This window comes from Procambarus clarkii, chromosome 15 (assembly GCF_040958095.1).
Source record: "Procambarus clarkii isolate CNS0578487 chromosome 15, FALCON_Pclarkii_2.0, whole genome shotgun sequence".
NCBI lineage: Eukaryota > Metazoa > Arthropoda > Malacostraca > Decapoda > Cambaridae > Procambarus > Procambarus clarkii.
The window spans coordinates 32,432,652-32,458,084 of NC_091164.1; the positions used below are offsets into that span (position 1 = coordinate 32,432,652).

General features: G+C 42.1%; 1 long non-coding RNA gene across 1 annotated transcript; it reads right to left on the reverse strand.

Moving 5' to 3' along the window:
* Positions 1-895: 895 nt before the first annotated feature.
* Positions 896-20,590, reverse strand: LOC123752607 (uncharacterized). The gene is made up of 2 exons (XR_006772208.2): positions 19,667-20,590; positions 896-1,229 (listed from the first exon to the last, which is right to left on the reverse strand). It is a non-coding gene; the product is annotated as an uncharacterized lncRNA (long non-coding RNA).
* Between the last annotated feature and the right edge of the window lie 4,843 nt (positions 20,591-25,433).

The window sequence follows — 25,433 nt, forward strand, 5'->3', positions numbered from 1 at the left end:
GGAATCTACAAGATGCCTATGAAGGGAAAAATTGTCAGGAGTTGATGTAAAGGATGGAGGTCAAAGTACTTAGTCCATGTAGCAGGACCAAACAAAGCATGGTACGAATTAGTATGGAAGGGAGCATACGAGAGTAGCCGTGGCGAGGACGGCGATGAGAACCTTTAGAGAGAGATGGGTCAAAAAGTCACAATAAGATGGAGCCATGCAAGGGGACGAGGCGGTCACCACAGCAGTCTTGGGCTCGACTCAACCACAGAGGAGGGAGGGGAGCAGGAAGGAAGAGTCCGGTCTGGGCCTAAACCGAGCCCTGTAGCGGGGCTACAGATCCTGGTCTTCCAGGATGGTCTGACTCAGGGGCCTGGTCACCCACACCATGAGCCTGCGTAAGAGAAGTCGTGTCATCATCCATGCAGCAAACAATATCAAAAGTTTAGGACCTGGAACCAAGAGATACCACCTACCAGGGCAGTCAAGGAGACTGAGTGCGGGCCAGTGCAGGAAGGGTGCGTTGTCCCCAGCGGTGCTCACCCTTTTCAACAGGGGAGTCCTACTACATCGTCCATTCTCCCACACTGGTGCTAAGACCATATTCCCCCTATCGTTCCAGCCTGGACACCCAACCATCCACTCAGGGCAGCCCCTCACAGACGACCCCTCCAGCGGGTGGTCCGATGGCTCATAAGGCCCCTACGTAGTGCCCTTCAGCACGTCCACCACCCAAAAAGTGGCAGGAGAGGGGGCAAAGGCAACCTACACCGGTCACAGGGAGGTGTACGTGAGCCCCTCACCACGGCAAGGAGGCACCACGGAGGGGTTAAAAGGGGCAATACCAGTTGTCTTGAACTCCAGAAATTATGAAACTTGACAGCAATAATAAGTTTTTAAACTCAAATATATTTTTATTGTTTATTATCAAGACAAGTAGAGGTACACAACTGTTATCAATCAAACCTTTATCTGTATACAAATCATGGAATACATTCTTAAGGAAAAGAACATCACTTGTGATACAGAAATCACAATATCATGATACATGAACAAATCCACAAAGGCCGTAATGAGGGTTCGAACTTGTGTCCGGGCTAAGATGCATGCTAAGGTCCGACTAAGGCGCTTCCGGGATCATCCAGGACGTAAATCAATGCAGCCACGATGGGTCGCACCGCTGCGGCCAGATCACTTTGCATCCACACCCACACAAGCCCCGCCATATTCAAGTGGTGTTCCTGCCAAAGAGAAAAAAAAAAAGATTCTCTATAATATTCTCTCTATTCCGAGTAAATACCTAACCTGTCCTCTGATAAAGAGCATCACTTTTTGCTCATATGCATCACACAAGGCCAAAAAATTTACGAGAAAATGAAAGCAACTCAAGAAAGTGATGTACTGTCCCATTTTCTGTTTTGGAGCCTCTGGTAGGGTAGGAGAGACTACTTTAAATTGACCATTTTCTTGACATTGTGAAACCTTTGGAGGATGGCCTGAAACACCGTCCATCCCCTGAAACCAGGTAATGATGATCACTGTTATTTATTACCCGAGGCAAACTTACATTATTGTATAGTGTATCCAAAGCATGGGCTTTGGGCACGTGTGTTATGAACCAAAACTCCTCGCCTGAGCATGAAGCGAAGGCAATAAGTGCTGGATGCCTGTCCTAGTCGGCTCGTGACGTAGCCGCTGCTGACCTCTGGTGAAGTGGCGCTTAGACAGTGAATGCCGTCTATGGAGGGAATAGGTGGACGTTTGTGTCTAAGCTAGTAAGTGATGTTTCCTAGTGATCCCATGTTGTGTCCCCAATACTGATGACGTGTCTGCTTTCAGAGTCAACCTAGTATGGCTGTGAGGTACGTTGAGTCAGTCTACCCAAGGCAGCCAAGGTCTCTTCACCAGTCTGCTTTGTACAAGCTGTGAGCCACCCCCGGACGAACTCTGCTGAGTGTGTGATAGCCTGCCTGAGGAGTGGCAGTGACGGAATTCGCCGTCTCCGGGGCTGGCTGGTGGAAGAGACCACCCACTGTGGTGCCGGCCGAGGAGAGTGAACAGCAAGTCACACGAGGCTCCTGCCTAGGGCTTCGCAACCCTAGTATTAGTCGTGGAGTGGCCTAACAGCGAGGCTGACTAGTACCTGCCAGCTACAGGTTGGACTGTGGTTGTAGGCCATCACAACGAGGCACCCAGTGGGATTGTAATTTGGCTAGCCTGTGGCCTGGGTAGATTCATCGTGGGTTCTGGGCGACAGAAGAGAAAACCAGGAAAGGCTACCCAGAGTGAGCATCGCCAAGTATCCAGTGTCTTCAGAGGAAGACGAAGATGTAAATACTGTGTAGTAATAATTCCCTTTTGTGACTTTAATTTACATATGGTGGTGGGAAGGGAATATATATAATTAAGTATACTTGTGTATTTAATGTACCTCCCCCGTTGATTTTACTTGCGTTACGGAGCTCACCCCTTGAAAGCCTCTACTAACTTGCGGCCGGATACCCAAAAAACTAATACCATCAAAAAAGAATCCGGTTGTGTCCCAGTAGGGTTGTAACAACGTGCTCCCAACAAATGAATCAAATTACATCCAAAAAATCTATTTGGTCTCAAGTTTAACACACAATTATGTCAATGAACGCCACAACTCACCTGCTTGTACCATGTAAGGTAGACAACAACAACAGTTATGGTAAATAAACACTCATCTTGACAATGTCCAAAATGAGCTCATATTCTAGTGTAAAAGTCAAATGAGAAGTAAAGTGTACCTCTATCACACCCTAACAAACTGTTTTTAATTAAACATAATTTAAAACGCAACAAAACTTTTGGCTACACTGACACCACAACCGTTACTCACCAGACTAATCAGACACATTACAATCTCAGATTCTACACACTCACACTATAAGCTCATTAAAGTGCAAACTAACATTAATAACAGTAGTAAGTCCAACAAAACCAACAAGCTAGAAGGCTTATTCAATCAATTCAAATTCAACAATAAGAGGATCGACTGGGAAGAAATAAATATAGACCTTGGAAACATTCATTGGGAAACCATCTGAAGCGACAAAACTCTCACACAGGGAATAGCTCCACTGACAGCTGAAACCTACTAGATCTGCATAGAGCACATGCCTGTGAGGAGGGTCAGAAAGAGGACAACTCTAGAAAGAGAACACGCAGACGACTGTACAGAAGGAAAAAAATAACGGAAATTGCTTAAACAGACACAACTGTCTTTAAAAAGAAAAATAAATCTAAACAGAGAGATCGAAGAAATAATTCTATGAATAGAGCAGACGTTGAAGTGATCATATTAGTGAAGGAAACAGATAACAGACTGAACAAAAACCATCTAATTATCGCAGGGGACTTTAATATATTGATCTCTGCGAGCCTGAGGACCCTCCTGCTGCTAGTTTCCTCAACTGTATGATTCCTGCTTCCTCATACCCTTAATCACTAGACCTACTAGAATCACTGATAGTACTGCCATGGCTCTTGATCACATCTGGACCAACATAACCTCTCCGCTTACTTCAGGGATAATCATCGATAGCACTACAGACTATTACCCCACATTTCTCCTAACATTAACAAACCACCTCTAGAGACAAGGGAGATAAGCTTTAGGCTGCAGAATTTAACTGCCATGGGCAATTTTATAGCTGCTGCTGCTGCTAATGTCAACTGGGAGACCAAATTAGGTAACACAGGGGACATCAACCTAGCAGTGCAATCTTTTCTTCAAAAAACTCTCAGCCTTTATAACATCCACTGTCCTATGCTAATGAAACAAGTCACAACTAAAAGGCTAAACAATCCTTGGCTTACAAAGAGAATACTTAAATCTATTAACAAAAACATGACCTTGAGAAGAAGTATAGGTTAGGAATCATCTCCAAAAAAATTTTCAAAGAATTACTCATCATTGCTATTTAAAATAATTAGAAGAGCCAAAATTAAATACTACGAAGATAAATTTACCCAAACAAAGGGCAACATTAAGAAAACATGGAACACAATTTCACAAATATTGGGATCAAAGAAGACTTTAAATAACAAACCAATACATCTGTCCAATAACGATGGTCAGCTTACAGCCTCTGATACTGCTATTGAGTTCAATAGGCTCTTCTTTTCCATTGGGTCATCCCTTGCAAGTAAGTAAGTAATTATCAAAAGAAGGCACCAAACCGGGAAGGCTATGTAGCACCATCAAATTCGCAAAATAATCAGAGGGCGCTAAATATCACCAAGGATGCCAATACGAGAACAAAAACGCATAAGGCGAACGATATCAAAAGTATCCGAGTCACCAAGAATTCTATCGAGGGACAGGTGACCGCGAGGGGCGGTCAGAAAGCAAGACACACTCTCGTCCTGGAAGTCAGGACATTCAAGAAGGACATGCACGACCGTAAGAGGGACAATGCAACTAGGACAATAAGGGGCAGGGCGGCGCTCCATCAAGTGACCATGGGTTAAGCGAGTATGGCCAATACGCAACCTCACCAGAGGTGTTTCCCACCGCCGGTTACGGTGGAAGGAGGACGGCCACGAGGAAACACAACATTTAAGAGTACATAGCTTGTTACCAGTAACAGACAACCAAGAAGCCTGCCAACGGGTAAGGACTGAGGAATGGATAACCGGGTAAAAGTCGGAATATGGAATGCCTTTACGAGAGATGGGACAAGAGCGGACAGCTTCCTTGGCGGCAGCATCCGCATGCTCATTTAAAGACACACCAATATGGCTGGGAACCCAACAAAACTCAACCGACTTAAATTAACTGTGAACGAGAAACAGCCAATGCTGGATCTCGACAACTACTGGATGAACCGGATTAAAGGACCCGAGAGCCATGAGGGCACTACGAGAGTCAACAACAACTACAAAGGAAGACTGACAATGAGAAAGCAGGAGACGAAGAGCATAGAGAATAGCATAAAGTTCCGCTGTAAAGATGCTAGTCTCCGGAGGCAAGCGACACATATAAGTGCGATCAGGAAAAACAACAGAGTAGCCAACACCGTCCACTGACTTAGACCCATCGGTGAAGACAGAAACGGAGCGGGAGTGAGAAGAAAAGTGCTCGATTAAAAGGCGTTTTAGAACCGTAGGAGGGGTAAAAGCTTTAGTGATACGGGTCAAGGATGTACAAAACCGTGGAAGAGGGACCCTCCACGGGGGCAAAGAAGGAACAACACGAGGAGAAACATCAGAAATATGAACGGAAAGAGAATCCTGTAGGCGAGATAACCGGACAGAAAGAGGGAGGTGGTGAAGAGGAACAGGAACCGCAGGAGGGGTAAAAGTTAAAGCACGACAGAGGCGAGAGGAAGGATGTTGCAAGGACCGCGCAAGATAGCAAAGACAGTAGCGATCACGGCGGTCCTGGAGAGACAGGAAGCCAGTGTCAACATACAAGCTAAGGATGGGAGTCGAACGAAAGGCACCAGAACTGAGGCGCAACCCAGTATGGTGCAAAGCATCAAGACGGCGAAGAGTAGAAGGAGAAGCAGACGAGTAAGCAGGGCAACCATAATCGAGCTTAGACAGGACGAGAGAGGAATGTAAAGCAAGGAGAGTGCGCCTATCTGCCCCCCAAGAAGTATGGGATAAGACCCGAAGGAGGGTAAGGGCCTTCGAGCACTCAACACGGAGGTAAGAGATATGGGGAGACCAAGACAAACGAGTGTCAAGGAATAACCCCAAAAGCTTCGCGGAATCTTTGTATTCAAGGGGATGACCATAAAGTGACAAAGAGGGACGAAGAACAACCCGTTTCCGCGTAAAAGTCATGGCACAAGTCTTAGAAGTAGAGAACTTGAAGCCATGATCTGTGGCCCAAGACGACACGGCATCAATTGCAAGTTGAAGCCGGCGTTGAAGGAGAGGCGAATCATCACCCTGACAACAAAGGGTAAGATCATCGACATAGAGAGCGGAGAAGACACCAGAAGGAAGAGAGGAAAGAAGACCATTGAGGGCAACCAGAAAAAGAGTAGTGCTCAGAACACTACCCTGGGGCACACCTTCGTATTGCTGAAAAGAGGGAGAGAGAGCGGTACCAAGGCGCACCCGAAAGGAACGACGAGAGAGGAAGCTGCGGAGAAAGAGAGGGAGATGACCACAAAGGCCAAAAGAATGAAGTTGAGATAGGATATGATAACGCCAAGTGGTGTCGTAAGCCTTTTCCAGGTCAAAAAGGGCGGCACCAACGGAGGTCTTCGCAGCAAAAGCAGTATGAATATAGACCTCCAAGTTCACCAGGACATCTGTCGTGCTGCGGCACTTGCGGAAACCAAATTGAGAAGGGGAGAGGAGGTGATGGTGTTCCAGGAACCACATCAGACGAACGTTAACCATACGTTCAAAGAGTTTGCAGACACAACTTGTGAGAGCAATAGGGCGAAAGTCCTTAGGGGAAGTACCCAGAGACCCCGGTTTGCAAACAGGGAGGACAACAGCATCGAGCCAGTCCTCAGGGACTGACGACGACTCCCAGATCCGATTATACAGACTCAGTAAATACTGAGACATGCTCGGAGGGAGATGGCGAAGCATCTCATAATGAATACCATCGGAGCCCGCCGCCGTAGAACTGCAGAGGGCCAGGGCAGAACGAAGTTCAGAGAGAGAGAAGGGATCATTATAGGGAAGCTGAAGATGAGTGCAGAAATCTAAAGGACGAGACTCAAGGACAGGTTTACGAAGAAGGAAAGATTGGGGAAGATGAAGACCAGAGCTAACAGAAGAAAAGTGGGAACCCAGTTCGGAAGCAACCTGCAACGGGTCCGCCACAAGAGTATCATGGAGGTGAAGGATTGGTGAAACATCGGGAACGAACTTACCCGCTATCTTGCGGATACGCTTCCAGATCTGGGCCAGAGGGGTTTCGGACGTAATTGTTGAGACATAAGATGCCCAACATTCACGTTTAGCCGTACGGATGGCCCTACGGGCCACCGCACTCGCTTTCCGAAAGAAAAGAAAAGAATCGGTCGTCTGCCTACAGCGGTGCCTCCTCCAGGCTGCACGCTTACAGCGGACAGCCCGAGCACAGTCCGCATTCCACCAGGGAACGCACTTCCGCGGACCCCGAGAGGAAGAGCGAGGAATAGAGCGGAGGGCAGCGTTGAAGACAGTGTCATGAAAAAGGAGGAGAGCGCGAGAGAGAGGCAGAAGGGAGAGGTCAGAGAGAGCAGCACTGAGGGTAAATAGGGTCCTGTCTGCCTTAGCAAACTGCCACCTAGAGAAAGAGAGGGAAGGGCGAAAAGAGAAAAAGGAAACAAGGATGGGGAAATGATCACTTCCATGGAGGTCATCAAGAACCTGCTACGTGAAATCTAAGTAAAGAGAAGAAGAGCAGAGAGAAAGATCAAGACAAGAAAGGGCGCGAGTCCGAGAGTCCAAATGAGTGGGCTCACCAGAATTCAGAAGAGACAGGGAAGAAGAGAGGAGAAACGGCTCAAGGAGGCGACCCCGGGTATTCGTCAGAACGTCACCCCAAAGGGAATGACGACAATTGAAGTCACCCAGCAGGAGCACAGGCTCCGGCAAGGAGTCTAGGAGGTGTTTCAAATCAGGAAGAGAGAGCGGGACACTCGGGGGGAGATAAATGGAACAAACTGTGTACCATTTCCCCACAAAGATACGAGCAGCAGAACAATGGAGAGGCGAAGGAAAAAGTAAAGGAACAAAGGGAACATCAGCACGAATCAAGAGAGCAGAAGAATTAGAAGCCCCAGCAATGGCTGGGGAAGGGGGGAGAGAAAGGAATAGCCACGAAAACGACCAGGACGAGCACCAAGCATTGGCTCCTGGAGACAACACAAAGGGGCGAAAACCGCGAAATCAGAAGTTGGAGTTCGAGGAAATTGGCGTAATAACCTCGAACGTTCCATTGAAGAATGGACAACGACGAGAAGAGAAAGGACAAAACCAGAGAACAAGGAAGAAACCAAGGCGAAAGAGCAACAGAGCACGTTAAAGAATATCAGGGTCGGGATCAGGGTCAGCAAAGTCAGGGTTAGGAAGCATGGGTAAACTGAGCAAAGACGGAGGGAAGGAAACGGGAGAACAGATCACAGGTGGGCGGGCGGGGTCCAGAGGAGGAGGAGACAACGGAGAGGAGCAGTCAAGGACAGCAGCAGGAAGAGGGGGAGTAGAAAGAGGGGAGCGCACCCCAGCAAGAGCAGCAACCGAAAGGGAAGCAGGGGCCAAAGCAACCTCCATAGCAGGAACAGGGGGCGCAAGCACTGAAACGGGAGGGGAAGGAGCAACAGAACCAGACGGAGGAGCTGAGGAAGAAAGCGAAGCCTTCTTACCCGCCGGGGAAGAGGAAGGAGACGAGCCAGGCTTACGCTTCTGATTTAAAGAGACCGGTGTCCCAGCAACTACGTACCGGGCAACGGATTCCAGTGTCTCAACAGGAGAAGCCGAACGAGAGCACACACGACGGCCGCTAGGAGAGCGATGGACATCCGCCCGCACCGACAGGCGGTGGGGAGAGCCGATAGATGGAGGAAGAGGATGGGAAGGAGGATCGGAGGGGGACGAGGAAGAAGACACAGGAGACACGACAGACCGGGTAGAAGGAAGGGGAACCCCGGACAGAGGACCAGGAGGAGGATCCTTCGGGAGAGAACCCAAAGGAACAGAGGAGGGGGCAGTGGGCGCATCAGGGTCCAAGGCCCGGAAACGGTTGTGAGTCTGAGGAAGGTGGGAAGGACGAGGAGAGGAAGAGCGCAACACGCGAGCATAAGAGATATTAGCATAAGGCGGGAGCCGGCGAACCTGGCGTCTCGCCTCAGGAAAAGATAAACGCTCCCGGTGCTTCAAGTTGAGGACGGCTGCCTCAAGCTTGTAATGGACACACGCACGGGAGAAGGTAGGATGGGCCTCACAGCAGTTGAGGCAACGAGCCTGGGAAGAAGTGCACTCCGACTTAGAGTGACCTTCGCCACCACACAAAGGAGAGAGACAGTCCCGGAGCAGCGGAGGGCACCATGCCCAAACCTCCAGCACTTGTTGCAGAGCCGAGAAGGAATGTACTCCTGGACATAGCACCTGGCACCAGCAAGAATGACAGTGGAAGGGTCCTACCATCAAAGGTAATCTTCACAACCCGGAGGGGTTGACGGCGACTACCACGAGGGGGACGAGTAAACGTGTCCACCTGGAGAATAGAATGGCCCTGGGCAGCAAGGATATGTCGAATATCGTCGTGGCAGTCGCGCAGGTCCCGAACACCGGTCGCAACATAGGGCGGGAGCAAAATAGTGCCAACACTGGCATTCAACTGAGCGTTCTTCGAGACCCGAACAGGGATCTCGCCAAGGCAGGATAAGGCAGCCAAGCGGGAAGCAGCATCCTGAGAAGGAGCAGCAACGACACGTGTACCGAGACGAGTGGGGTTGAAAGTAATGGAGGCATCCACGGAATCAACGAGATGTCGATGGAGGGAGAAATCGTCAGGAGGCGCAGAATCAAGAGGGAGGAGATCAAAATATTTGGCCCACGAAGCGGGACCAAACAAGGCTTGATAGGTAGCAGAACTGGAAGGAACCGAGCGAGGGCGGCCGTGACGAGGACGGCGGTGAGAACCCCCAGAGAGAGAGGGGTTAAAAGGCGCAGTAGTTACAACTAGAGAAGGAGCCGCCCCAGGGGACGAGGTAGTCACCACTGGGTGCCTGGGAAGAGTCAGAGAGGTCAAAGGAGGAGCAAGGTCGGGGCCCAATGCAGCGGAGGCTACAGAGCCCGGTCTTCCAATACGGAGACTCGGGGGCTTGGTCGCCCACCCCACGAGCCCGAGAAGGTACACCAGAAGCAGCCGAAACAGGGGTTATCATCATGACGAAAAGAAGAATTCATTCACGAATGTGCCCCCACACCCACCATGGAGCCACAATTAGAGGCAGGACACCCAACAAGAAGCTATCGCCGATCTTGCCGGGGCCTCCTAGGGGTGCGTCGTGAGTATACGCCCCACAAACGCCACCTTAAGAAACCGACAGTCCGTCGAGATCGGGTTCAGTGACGAAAGGGGGATTGACAATAAAAGGTTCCCCTCGCTCTCGACGTCGGGTACTACAGTTCTACGGGTGCAAGAGTATGCCTCCTCAAGCACCCGGGCGTCAAAATAGAAGAAGACCAAGGGAAGAACCAGAACGAGCAAAAGGTCGGCAGGAAACGGCAAGCAGATAGGAGAAGAGGGGGGAGAAAAACGAAACAGAAGGAAAAGAAAAAGATGCCCAGCAGAATTGGAGAGGACGGCAGCAGGAGAACAAGGCTAGAAAAGGACAGAGGACTGTCCCAAGGAGCATCACACTCCGGCAGCCGTCCACTAAGCCCCCACACGGCGACGAGCTGAGCGGGGAGGGGGCATCCCTTGCAAATGATATTCCATCTTCCAGTACCGATGTTAAGGACTATCTTACAGGTAAGTATCCACAGTCTCTGTACCTAACGCCTGCAAATTCCACTGATGTTAATGAGGTAATCCTTTCCCTTAAAACCAAATCAAATCTTGAGGAGACACCAACTTTAATTTACAAAAAAGCCTCCAGATCTTTAGCTCCTGCTATTGCATTGTTCTTCAACAAGTCACTTGAACTCCAAACCTTTCCAGATATTCTAAAAAAAAGCGAGTTACCCCTGTCCACAAATGTGGTGATCTCACTGATGTTAACAACTACAGACCTATATCAATCCTGCCAAACTTGTCAAAAATATTTAAAAAACTCATCTACAAGCATCTTTACTCTTATCTAGCCAAACACAATATACTTAGCTCTTGTCTATAAGGCTTCAGTCCCAAAGAAAGTACTAACGAAGCAATTATTAGTATGATTAACTTGATACATGCAGCTCTTGCTAAAAATGAGTTCTCTGTTGGGTTATTTGTGAACCTGCATAAGGCTTTTGACACTGTCAACCACCAAAACCTTCTTCGTAAAATACATCATTATGGAGTCAGAGGTCACTCCCTGCAATACCTCAAATCTTACCTTACTGACAGACTCCAGTACGTTTCTGTGAATAATTCAATTTCTCCCACCCTACCCATCAACATTGGTGTTCCTCAGGGCAGCATACTTGGCCCTCTCCTCTTTCTCATCTACATTAATGACCTTCCAAATGCCTCCCAACACCTCAAACCAATTCTATTTACTGACGACACAACTTTCATTTACTCCAGTCCTGACCCCCTTGCTCTAAGTGTCACAGTGAATACTGAGCTAAATAAAGTCCATCTTTGGCTAACTGCCAACAAACTCACCCTCAACATTGACAAAACTTTCTATATTTTGTTTGGCAATAAATCCTCAAATCAAATAAATCTCAGGATAAATAATACCAAAATTTGCAACAAAATAGATGGCAAATTCCTTGGCCTTCTCATTGACCACGAGCTGAATTTCCAGGGCCACATTCTAAATATATAAAAAAGTTTCAAAAACTGTTGGCATTCTTTCTAAGATCAGATATTATGTACCTCGCCCTGCCCTGGTGACGCTCTATTACTCCCTCATCTATCCTTATCTCAACTATGGTATTTGTGCTTGGGGTTCTACTACCCAAAATCCTTTACGTCCTCTAATTACTCAACACAAAGTTGCTATTAGGACAATATCCAGCTCTGGCCCCAGACATCACTCGGTACCTCTACTCAAATTTCTGAATATGTTAGATATTAAGTCACTGCACATCCTCTCATGTGTATTATATATATATATAAAATGTTGAACTGTAATGCCAATTCTGACCTTAAAAGCTTCATTGAAGGTTGCAACAGAACCCATGAGCTCCACACCAGAAACATATACCTTTTTGATATTCCAAGAGTATGACTTAATCAAACTAGAAATGCCATCTGCAGACTTTGACCCATCTGTGAAGTCGGAAATGGAGAGCGAGTGTGATGAAAAGTGTGCAAGGAAACGTACGACATAAGTGAAAGTGAGGAGGGTGTTGTAGGGACTGCACAATGTAGCGAAGACAGTAGCGATCCAGTAGAGACAGGATGCCTGTTTCGACATACAGGCTTAGGGTAGGAGTCGAACGCAAGGCACCAGGGCTGAAGAATAACCCAGTATGGTCCAGAGCATCAAGACAGCAAAGAGTAAAATGAGAGGCAGATGAGTAAGCACGACAACCATAATTGAGTTTAGACAGTACTGCCATAGAACCGCAATGAGTCAGGGCAGACTGGAGTTTGGAAAGAGAGAAAGGATCATTATAGAGAAGCTGGAGATGCATGTGAAAATCTATGGAACAAGATTCATGAAGATGCTTACGAATAAGGAAAGATGGAGGAAGACTAGAACTGGAGCCAAGAGTCGAAAAACGGGGAACCCAGTTCGGTGGCAACCGACACTGGATCCACCACAATAGAACCACGGAAGTGAAGGACTGGCGAGATATCTGGAACAAACTTACCCGATATCTTACAGATTTTCTTCCTGATCTGGGGCAGAGGAATATCAGTCGTAATGGTGGAGACAAAAGATTTCAAACTCACACGTTTAGCCGTACGGACCGCACTCGCCTTGTGAAATGAAAGAAAACAAACAACCATCAATCTGCATCTGTCTTTCTTCTATGCTGTGCTCTTACAGCAGACAGCCGAAACACAGCCTGCAGTCCACCAGGGAACGCACTTCCACATGCCTCAGGAGGTAGAGCGAGGAATATCTTGAGGTTATCTTGAGATGATTTCAGGGCTTTAGTGTCCCCGCGGCCTGGTCCTCGACCAGGCCTCCACCCCCAGGAAGCAGCCCGTGACAGCTGACTAACACCCAGGTACCTATTTTACTGCTAGGTAACAGGGGCATTGGGTGAAAGAAACTCTGCCCATTGTTTCTCGCCGGCGCCCGGGATCGAACCCGAGACCACAGGATCACAAGTCCAGCGTGCTGTCCGCTCGGCCGACCGGCTCCCAGAGGGCAGCGTCTAATATGGTGTGATGAAAAAGGAGTAAGGCTTGAGGGAGAGGCAGATCGGAGAGGTCGAAAAGAGTAGCATGTAGGGTGAATAGATTCCAGTTAGCCTTGGCAAACTGGCACCTAGGGACGGAGACGGAAGGGTGAAAAGAGAAAAAGGTGACAAGGATGTGGAAATGGTTACCGTTATGGAGGTCCCGAAGAACCTGCCATGTGAAATCTAAATAAAGAGAACAGGGGCAGGAGAGAAAGATCAAGACAGGAGACGGTGCAAGAGCAGGTGTCAACATAAGTGGGTTCACCAGAATTCAGAAGAGACAGAGAAGAACAGAGGAAGAACCCTTCGGGAAGGCAGCCCCGTGTGCAGAACATCGCCCCAGAGAGTATGCCGACGGGTAAAATCACCCAACAGGAGCATAGGCTGTGGTAAAGAGTCCAATGGGTGTTAAGACCAGGAGGAGAAAGTGGGAAATTTGGGGGGAGATAAATGGAACAGACTGTATACCAATTACTCAAAAGATATGGGCCACAGAACACTCAATGTACAACTGGAAAAGTTTGGGGACGAAGGTAATATCAGTACGAATCAAAAGAGCAGTAGTGTTATGGGCCATAGCAAAAAATGGAGGGGGGAAGAGACTAGCGTAACCATGGAAGTGACCAGGACAAGTGCCAAGCATCGGCTCCTGGAGACAGACACAAAGCAGTGAAAACTGTGATATCCGAAGCTGGAATTCATATAAGTTGGCATAAAATACACGAATATTCAAATGAAGAATAAACATTGTCAAAAATAGAGAGAATAGAAATAGAGAACACGGGTTAAACAGAGGCAAATTAAAACAGTATACCAAACAAGATCAGGATGAGTGAAATTGGGGTTATGGGGCATAGATAAATCTAGCAAGAACAGGTAAATCTATCAAGAACAGGTAAATCTATCAAGAACAGGTAAATCTAGCAAGAACAATGGAGTCAAGGTAGTGGTAGGATGAACCAGAGGTGAACTGACAGGGTCCAGAGCAGCATTGGAGAGGTGCAGTCAAGGCAATCAGAGAGAGGAGGGGCAGAAACAGGGGAGCGCACCTCATCAAGGGCAGCATCCAAGAGAGAATTGAGGGCCAAGGGAATTTCCATATTTGGGACAGAGGACTTAACCACTGAAATGGGAGGGGGATTCAGGGATAGAGTCGGAGTCGGAAGGTGAGGAAGAGATTGATGCCTTCTTACCTGCTGGGGAGGAAGAAGAGGAGCCAGGCGTATGTTTCTAACATAGACAGGTGTGCCAGCAGCATCGTACTGGGCGACAGCCGTTGCAGTCTCAACAGGAGAAGGAGAACAAGAGCAGTCTATATGAAGATTGCTGGGAGGAGGGAGAACGACCTGGATGGACAGGCGGTGTGGAGGGCCAAAATACAAGAGGGGAGGGCCCAGAAGGAAAAGAGGGCACAGGAGACAGGGAAGACTGGAAAGGAAGGAAGGAAGGAAGGAAGGAAGGAAGGAAGGAAGGAAGGAAGGAAGGAAGGAAGGAAGGAAGGAAGGAAGGAAAGAAGACACCAGACAGAGATCTTGGAGGAAGACCCTCTGGCCCAGAATTCAATAGAGAAGGTGAGGTGGTGGTGGTGTTGGTGTCCAGGTCCATGGCCCAGAAACGGTTGCAAAACTGAGAAAGTGGGAGAGGGCGACAAGTGGAACGCAATATACGAGTATAAGACATGCCAGAGGAAGATAAAAGATGGCGTACTTGGCGTCTCACCTCAAGAAAAGATAAATGATTCTGATGTTTCAAATTGAGGATGGCTTCCTCAAATTTGTATTGCACACATGTGCAATACAACCTAACCTAACCTATTTTAACCTAACCTAAACAAACTCAACTACGTCAATAATTTATGTAAATATAATATAATAATAATAATTCAAATAAACTAACTGCAAACAATTTATCGAAAATAAAGTAAATCATTCGGCCAATTAGGCAAATCAGGCCTTGCATAGTAGGCCGAGAAGAGAGTTCTGGCTACTAGGTATGACATAAATATATATATATATATATATGTCGTACCTAGTAGCGAGAACGCACTTCTCAGCCTACTATACAAGGCTCAATTTGCCTAATAAGCCAAGTTTTCATGAATTAATTGTTTTTCGACTACCTAACCTACCTAACCTAACCTAACCTAACCTTTTCGGTTACCTAACTTAACCTAACCTATAAAGCTAGGTTAGGTTAGGTTAGGTAGGGTTGGTTAGGTTCGGTCATATATCTACGTTCATTTTAACTCCAATTAAAAAAAAATGACCTCATACATAATGAAATGGGTAGCTTTATCATTTCATAAGAAAAAAATTAGAGAAAATATATTAATTCAGGAAAACTTGGCATATTATGCAAATCGGGCCTTGCATGGTAGGCTGAGAAGTGCGTTCTGGCTTCTAGGTACGACATAAATATATATATATATATATATATATATATATATATATATATATATATATATATATATATATATATATATATATATATATATATATATATATATATATATATATATATATATATATATATATATATATATATATATATATATATATATATATATATATATATATATATATATATATATATATATATATATATATATATATATATATATATATATATATATATATATATATATATATATATATATATATATATATGTCGTACCTAGTAGCCAGAACGCACTTCTCAGCCTACTATGCAAGGCCCGATTTGCCTAATAAGCCAATTTTTCATGAATTAATTGTTTTTCGACTACCTAACCTACCTAACCTAACCTAACCTAACTTTTTCGGCTACCTAACGTAACCTCACCTATAAAGATAGGTTAGGTTAGGTTAGGTAGGGTTGGTTAGATTCGGTCATATATCTACGTTAATTTTAACTCCAATAAAAAAAAATTTACCTCATACATAATGAAATGGGTAGTTTTATCATTTCATAAGAAAAAAATTTGAGAAAATATATTAATTCATGAAAACTTGGCTTATTAGGCAAATCAGGCCTTGCATAGTAGGCTGAGAAGTGCGTTCTGGCTACTAGGTACGACATACATTATATATATATATATATATATATATATATATATATATATATATATATATATATATATATATACACACACACACACACACACACACACAAGGAACATTGGGTTTGTTAGGGGTACATAGCATGGTGTTTACATTCTTGTAAAGCTACTATTACATGCAGCGTTTCGAGAAGGTCCTTAATGTAACGGATAATTTAAAGTAGGTAAATTTTAGCAAAATTTTTAGAAAGTTGACAGATACTTTGTAAAAAAAAAAAGAGAGAGATTACTAGGTATATTAAAGCTTATCGATAGCTCTGATTGATGGCATTGACAGCTATCACCAGTCGCTACATGTTGCGGGAGAATAGCTGTGTAAATCCTAGCATTTAACTAGGCATTTTTGGAGATCTGAACCGGGGTTTCCCAATGCAGGACAACGAGGCTAAGCAGACAGCTAATTCCCGAGAAGGCGCTGCAAAGAAACATGTATCAGTAGGCGTGGGGATAAAAATGACAAAGGTATCCACCAAATCAACTAGGTGTTAATGGATGAATAAATCTTCAGGACGAGTAGAATCATCATGACTAAGATCAAAATACTTAGTCCATGTAGCAGAACCAAATAAAGCTTGGAACGTATTAGAACTGGAAGGAATCCTGTGAGTGTGACTGCGGAGGGAACAGCACCGAGCACCCCCAGTAAGAGGGAGGGGCAGGTGGGGAGGGGGGGGCAAAGAGGCCCAGTTGTTACAATGAGAGATGGAGCCACTACATGTGATGAGGTGGTCATCATTGGGAGCTTGGGGCTCAACCCAGCCACAGAGGTGGGAGGGGGAGGAGATAGGGGTAGTTGGGACCTGGTGGACCAAGCACTCACAAGTCAGGTAGTAGAAGAGCTCCCAGAACCCCATCAAGCAGGGAGAGTCAGGAGCTGCCTGATCTGGGACCAATGTAGTGTGGGCTACAGAGCCCAGCTTTCCATCACAGTTCAACTTGGGGGCCTGGTCTCCCACCCCTCACGTCTTAGAAGTTAAAAAGAGGGTCAGATATCAGCATGTAAATGAATGAGTAAACATTTCATCAACAAACAAGGCCCCATACCCACCATTGAGCCACAATTAGAGGATGGGACACCCAACAAGACAAAGGCCCCCCCACCTCCAAGGGTGGGGGGCCTTTGTCTGGTGGGGTGCACTGTAGATATACGCCCTACAATCGTAACCATAGGAATCATCAGTCCGTCAAGATATAATAGAAGTTCAGCACGATATAATTGGGCTCAGCAATGAAGGAAAAAATTGACAATAAAGGTGTCTCCTTGCTCGACAATGCCGAGTACCACAGTTTAACGGGTGAGTGTGTGTGCCTCCCAAAAAACCCGGTGTCTAAACAGAAGAAAATATCTGAAAAAATAATCAAGAATTGCAAAACGTCACAAGGAAATAGCAATTAAACAGGAGAATTGGAAAGGAAAAATTAAACTTAATAGGAAAAAGCATTCAGCACAATTAGCGAAGATGGCAGCAAGAGCATTAGGCTTCAAAAGGACAGAGGACACTGTCCCATGGAGCATCACACTCTAGCATCCGCCAACCAAGCCCCCTCATGATGGCAACGGGCTGGAAAGGGAGGGGGAGATGAGAAAGACAAGAGGGTGAAGAATACTGCCCAGTGTAACACCAGTGTTAATAGGTAGAGTGGGTGAATTGGAATCATTCACAGAGAAATACTGGAGCCTGTCACTAAAGTAAGACTGTAGGTATTGGAAGGATTAACCTCTTACTCCGTAATGTTGTAATTTAAGAAAGTTAATGTGTTAACAGTGTAAAAAAGTCTTAATGTAGGTCAACAAATAAATGAACAAGGGTACTCATTTCTTCCATGAGCTGCATATATAAAGTTAATCATACTAATCGGTGCATGATTGGTCCTTTTTTGGGCCTGAAACCATTATGGCAAGAACTAAGTAAATTTTGTTTTGCTAAATAGGATTAAGGCTGCTTGTAGATTAACTCTTTAAAATATTTTAGACAAAATCTGCCGAGTTGATATTGGTCTATAATTGTTGACTTCAGTGAGATTGACACTTTAACGGACTAAGGTTACTCTTGCTTTTTTTTCCCTTAGAATATCAGGAAAGGTTTGGAGTTCAAATGATTTGTTGTAGAGCAATGAAATGGCTGGAGCTAAAAATCTAGAGGTTTCTTTGAAAATTAGGGTTGGTATGTGAACATATGGTATCTATGCATGGGGTTCATTCATCCACTGCAAATTACCTGATGCTCATCACCACCCAATAAAAATCTCCTATCAGAACAATAAAATTGTCTTCAAACAACACACAGCCTCTCTGTTTAAATCCATGAAAATGCTAAATATACACTCGCTCTACACAATCTCTTGTGCTATTTACATGTACAAAACCTTGTTCTTATATGCTAATCCTGATCTGAAACTCTCCATTGATAGATGTAATAGAACCCACGAGCACCACAACATAAATAAGTATCAGTTTGATATAAATTGACAGTCATGCTAATATAATTGCCAGTAAGGTTTATGTAATTCACAATCATCTTAATATAATTGCCAGTTTGGATAATATAATTGAAAGAGGATTATAGGAATCAAGATAATATTAATGCTAATCAAGCTAATATAACTTTGAATAAGGCTTTTTCACCCACAGGGTTATTGATCGATGGAACTGACTACCTGCCAACGCCATAACTGCCAAATTGTGCTGAATTTCAAAATATACCTGGAAAAAATCAAGGAAAATTGGGGGGGGGGGGAGGGAATCTTCAACAAGCTGCCAGCTTCCCGTTTTTATCGAGGCCACTAGGGTTAGTGGCCCTCAGGTAAATCGGGTAAAATATTATTCCAAGACAATTACAGCATAACTGATAAAGTTAGGCTAGAGTAATATAAATTTCTGGTAAATTTAGAGTGATGTAAATTTCTAGAGTAACATAAATTTAAATTTCATATTAACTTGACTGACAGTTATAAATGCCAATCTGCCTTCAATAAACTCTTCGGTGAAATATTTATAATCAAGAGTATTATTCATAAATATGCCTAAACAAAAAATATAAAATAGACATCAGTTTGCATATGAATCTGATGAGAAAATTCCTTGATTAACCTACATTTCCCTATCAATCAAATGGTCTCATCTTATGTAAGTCTCAGACTGTCTTCTTTACCAGCACCAATGCTAAATAATATTACAATAATGTCCATAACTTAGCTACAGAGTATATTACATTTTAAATAAATTTTCACAGAGAACAAAAACAGAAAGCACATTATTATTTACATAAATGTGAAGAAAAACATTTAAAGCTTTGATTTATCTTTGCTAAACTAAAGAGATATTTCTATACTTATAAGCAATTTTGAATTTTCCTTTAGTGACAGCTTCTCTAGTTCTTGCTTGGTCATCTAACTTTCATAAAAGAACAATATAATAAAATATCTTGATCTTTACCTTTCATGGTGAAGTGCATTCTCAAACAAAATAGAATTACCTTTGAAGAACATCCAACTGACATTGTGATAGCACACACTGTTAGATTAAAGTTAAGTTACTATACCTGTATGTGCCTCATTATCCTTCAACATTCTTTTAATTACCTTCCACACTGTAAGTGTTTAGCCGATTATCTGCATGTATCATTTTGTGCCTCTTCATATCACCAAGACGACTAAATCTCTTCCCACACTCTGGACACACATGAGGTTTGTCACCTGAATGCACTAACATGTGCTTTATTATATTTCCACGTTCTCTAAATTTTTTGCCACACTCGGCACATTGAAAAGGTCTCTCACCCGAATGCACCATCATGTGAGTCTTCATATTTCCACGTTGACTGAATCTCTTCCCACACTCAGGACACTCGTGAGGTTTGTCACCTGAATGCACTAACATGTGACGCTTCATACTTTGACGTAGACTGAATCTCTTCCCACACTCTGGACATTTATGAGGTTTGTCACCTGAATGCACTAACATGTGAGTCGTCATACTTTGACGTAGACTGAATCTCTTCCCACACTCTGGACATTTATGAGGTTTGTCACCTGAATGCACTAACGTGTGGCTTATTAAATTTCCATGTACACTAAATTTTTTTCCACACTCGGCACATTGAAAAGGTCTCTCATCCGCATGCACCATCATGTGAGTCTTCATACTTCCACGCTGACTGAATCTCTTCCCACACTCTGGACACTCGTGAGGTTTATCACCTGAATGCACTAACATGTGACGCTCTACACGTGAAGGACAGGTGAATACCTTCGGACACTGTGGACACTGGTGAGTCTTCATCTTCTTTATGACAGGTGCAGTTTGTGTGAAGGTTTTCTCCCCCGGATGTTGGGAGAAGCGTCAAGGCTTGAGTGTTGTTTCTTAGAGTTAGACTTGATGTGAGCACTTGGCGGTCAATGGTGGTGCTTTTTCTTTATGATAGGTGCAATTTGCGTCAAGGTTCGTGACCCTTAATGCTCGTGCTGGACATCACCGGCGGATGCTGCTAAAATGGCGGCGGTTGTTTACCCTCTCATCACCTGAGCGTTCCAATGTTTTTGTCTGGTTCCACATATCATTTTTCCTACTTCTTATTTTTGTTTATAAGTGATCATTTACAATTAACACTTCTATTTATATTCATGTTTTTCAATCAAAGAATGTACTTGAAATTGTTTCTTTAAACATAAAGCCGCACGACTATAATTTTTGAAGGAAATAGCTCTCCCACAGTGGATACACTACATGCGCAGAGTTGACCAACAAGATTTTCATATCCACTTTTAGCTCTATATATATCTATATCTATATATATATATATATATATATATATATATATATATATATATATATATATATATATATATATATATATGTATATATGTATATATATATATATATATATATATATATATATATATATATATATATATATATATATATATATATGTCGTACCTAGTAGCCAGAACTCACTTCTCAGCCTACTATTCAAGGCCCGATTTGCCTAATAAGCCAAGTTTTCCTGAATTAATATATTTTTTCTAATTTTTTTCTTATGAAATGATAAAGCTACCCATTTCATTATGTATGAGGTCAATTTTTTTTTATTGGAGTTAAAATTAACGTAGATATATGACCGAACCTAACCAACCCTACCTAACCTAACCTAACCTATCTTTATAGGTTAGGTTTGGTTAGGTAGCCGAAAAAGTTAGGTTAGGTTAGGTTAGGTAGGTTAGGTAGTCGAAAAACAATTAATTCATGAAAACTTGGCTTATTAGGCAAATCGGGCCTTGCATAGTAGGGTGAGAAGTGCGTTCTGGCTACTAGGTACGACATATATATATATATATATATATATATATATATATATATATATGTCGTACCTAGTAGCCAGAACTCACTTCTCAGCCTACTATTCAAGGCCCGATTTGCCTAATAAGCCAAGTTTTCCTGAATTAATATATTTACTATAATTGTTTTCTTATGAAATGATAAAGCTACCCTTTTCACTATGTATGAGGTCAATTTTTTTTTATTGGAGTTAAAATTAACGTAGATATATGACCGAACCTAACCAACCCTACCAAACTTAACCTAACCTATATATATAGGTAAGGTTAGGTTAGGTAGCCAAAAAAAGCTAGGTTAGGTTAGGTTAGGTAGGTTAGGTAGACGAAAAAACATTAATTCATGAAAACTTGGCTTATTAGGCAAATCGGGCCTTGCATAGTAGGCTGAGAAGTGAGTTCTGGCTATTAGGTACGACATATATATATATATATATATATATATATATATATATATATATATATATATATATATATGTGTGTATATCACGAAAATAAACACGTGATTAAGAATGTGACAATGTCAGACCACGAAGGAAAAATGAAACAGGAAATTTCCTTAAGTACTTTCGTATATTAAATACATCTTCAGAAGGTCTCAGAAGGAAGGAAAACTTGGACCTTCTGAAGATGTATTTAATATACGAAAGTACTTAAGGAAATTTCCTGTTTCATTTTTCCTTCGTGGTCTGACATTGTCATATATATATATATGTCGTACCTAGTAGCCAGAATGCACTTCTCGGCCTACTATGCAAGGCCCGATTTGCCTAATAGGCCGAGTGATTTTCTTTATTTTCAATAAATTGTTTCCAATTAGTTTATTTGAATTATTATTATTATATTATATTAAGAACATAAATTATTGACATAATTGTGTTAGTTTTGGTTAGGTTTAGATAGGTTAGGTTAGGTAAGGTAGGGTTGATTAGGTTCGGTCATATATCTACATTAGTTTTAACTCAAATTTAAAAAAAATAACTCATACATAATGAAATGGATAGCTTTATCATTTCATAAGAAAACATGTTTGAACATTATATATATTCAGGAAAACTTGGCTTATTAGGCAAATCGGGCCTTGCATATTAGGCTGAGTACGACATTCTGGCTACTAGGTACAACATATATGTATATATATATATATATATATATATATATATATATATATATATATATATATATATATATATATATATATGTATATATATATATATATATATATATATATATATATATATATATATATATATGTATATATATATATATATATATATATATATATATATATATATATATATGTCGTACCTAATAGCCAGAACGCACTTCTCAGCCTACTATTCAAGGCCCGATTTGCCTAATAAGCCAAGTTTTCATGAATTAATGTTTTTTCGTCTACCTAACCTACCTAACCTAACCTAACCTAGCTTTTTTTGGCTACCTAACCTAACCTTACCTATAAATATAGGTTAGGTTAGGTTAGGTAGGGTTGGTTAGGTTCGGTCATATATCTACGTTAATTTTAACTCCAATATAAAAAAATTGACCTCATACATAGAGAAAAGGGTTGCTTTATCATTTCATAAGAAAAAAATTATAGTAAATATATTCATTCAGGAAAACTTGGCTTATTAGGCAAATCGGGCCTTGAATAGTAGGCTGAGAAGTGCGTTCTGGCTACTAGGTACGACATATATATATATATATATATATATATATATATATATATATATATATATATATATATATATATATATATATATATATATATATATTATATATATATATATATATATATATATATATATATATATATATATATATATATATATATATATATATATATATATATATATATATATGTCGTACCTAGTAGCCTGCAGGGGCCGGATTCAGGAAGGTACTTACAAAGGTTTTTCCTCTTAGCTAAGAGCGTTTTCCGTCTTAGCGCCTTCGTGGCGGCTACGTCTGTATTCAATTAACTACCCTAAGTGGAAAAACCTTCGTAAGTTCATTCCGGGATTTAAGTGTGGTTTCGACCACTCGTAGCTTTACGTAAACTGGATATAAGTCATTTTTTCTCTACTACATAACACTGGGATCGATTTATGATATTGGAACATGACCAAAATATTATAGCTGGTGAATCTAGTGAAGAGGAATCCTTCGTGTTAGTTATATATGCATTCTCTGCTTGAAACTTGAAGTAAATATGTGTTTGATGATAGTAGAATTAGTTTTATAATAGCAAGATATTATACTAGTAGTTATTAAGTAAATAAACACTGGTGAACATGAAATATGAGAGAAGGTGATGAGCCCTGCCTGATGGGATCATTTACTATCACCAAATGCCCCTGTTCACCTAGTAGTAAGGGTGTACCTTAGCTATACATACCCATTTCTAATTTATTTAGTTTGGTTTTATTTTTAAATTAAATCTGGGTGAGACATAAAATAAAAATATGCTGCACAAATACAGGTAAGAAAAAGGGTAAAAATGTCAAAAACTTTATTCATTGAATACTTAAAGCTATAATTATGACTATATAGATTATTAAAAAAGAGAGAGGGAAGTAGGGGTCCAAGACCTCTTCCTGTTATACAATTTGGATGTGGAACAAGTAATTATCAAAAGGCACCATGCCGGGAAGGCTATGTAGCAGTAAGGCAGTGAGGTGAGGCAGCTACTTATTTGAGAAATGCTTATTTTATTTACCTTATAAGCTGAGGCAACTTATTTTATTTGAGGAACACTCAGCTGATTCATCTACATTTAACATGGAACAAATTTGTGTCCAAGACCTCTTCCTGTTACTCAATTTGGCTGTGTGTAACCAAACTAGAAGTGCTCTACAAATCAAGGGACCCAGAATGTGGAATGACCTCCCGAATCATGTCAAAGGCTGTACCTCTCTCAACCAGTTTAAGAGTTAAACCAAGTACTGCCTAATTAACTCCATGTAACCTAACTTACCTCCTAAATGTCAACCCATGTCTTGCTATTTTTTAAACAACGCTGTTCACCAACATGTGCAATTGCTGATTTATGCTATGTTAACCCCCTTTTTGTATTTTTTATTCCTTCTTTCAACACAATTCATACCTAATCCTGATTACTATTAAGTTTTAGTCTGTTTTATCCCCCGACACCTTGCCCGAAATGCTATGAGTATTAGTGGCTTTAGGTATTGTATGTACTAGCTCTGCCTATAAATCCAACATTATGTTTGTAAATCAACTGTATGTACTTTTCCTGAATAAAATGTATTTATTATTTATTTTTTAATCAGTAAGTATTAAAAGAAGGCACCAAGCTGGGAAGGCTATGTAGCACCATTGTGTGTAACAATAAACCAAATTTTTTTAACAAATAATGCACCTGTATGGGAAAACAAATCCTGTCAGCTGTAAAAATATTGATGCAGTTATTTAAATGAAAAATATAATTTAAGAAATATTACTGGTTTATTTTTATCCTATCTTTTTGTACTGTACAGTATATCCAAGGAAGTGAAAAATTGAGACATAATGCACAATTTAATGAATGATTAGCATGGATTAGCAGTTCAAAAGAAATATGACTTGTATTACATATCAACATGAGATCTTAATGATCCATGGTCAACATGATTTAATAAGGATAATACAGTACTGTATTTGTAATAATACAAACTATAATTTAAATCTTTATTACTGATTTCTTTTATTAAGAAGATTAGGTATACACAGCAATGTGCTGCTACCCTATTCTATATGGAGTATTACGTACACAGTGTAGATAAAAAACTAGCTATAAGTTTATCTAATACTCCCATCTCACAGGATGGTTAGACATACTGTACATGGAATCAATTTAGAAAATACCAGCCTCAATACAAAAAACAAATCAACTCTGACTAAACAACTCTAAGCAATTTTCACAAGAGGTAAGCACTGAATCATGGAAACATTATAATTACTCTTACCAGTTTCTACAAAACTCCTCTCAAACAATGTATTTTTAAACATGTTTAG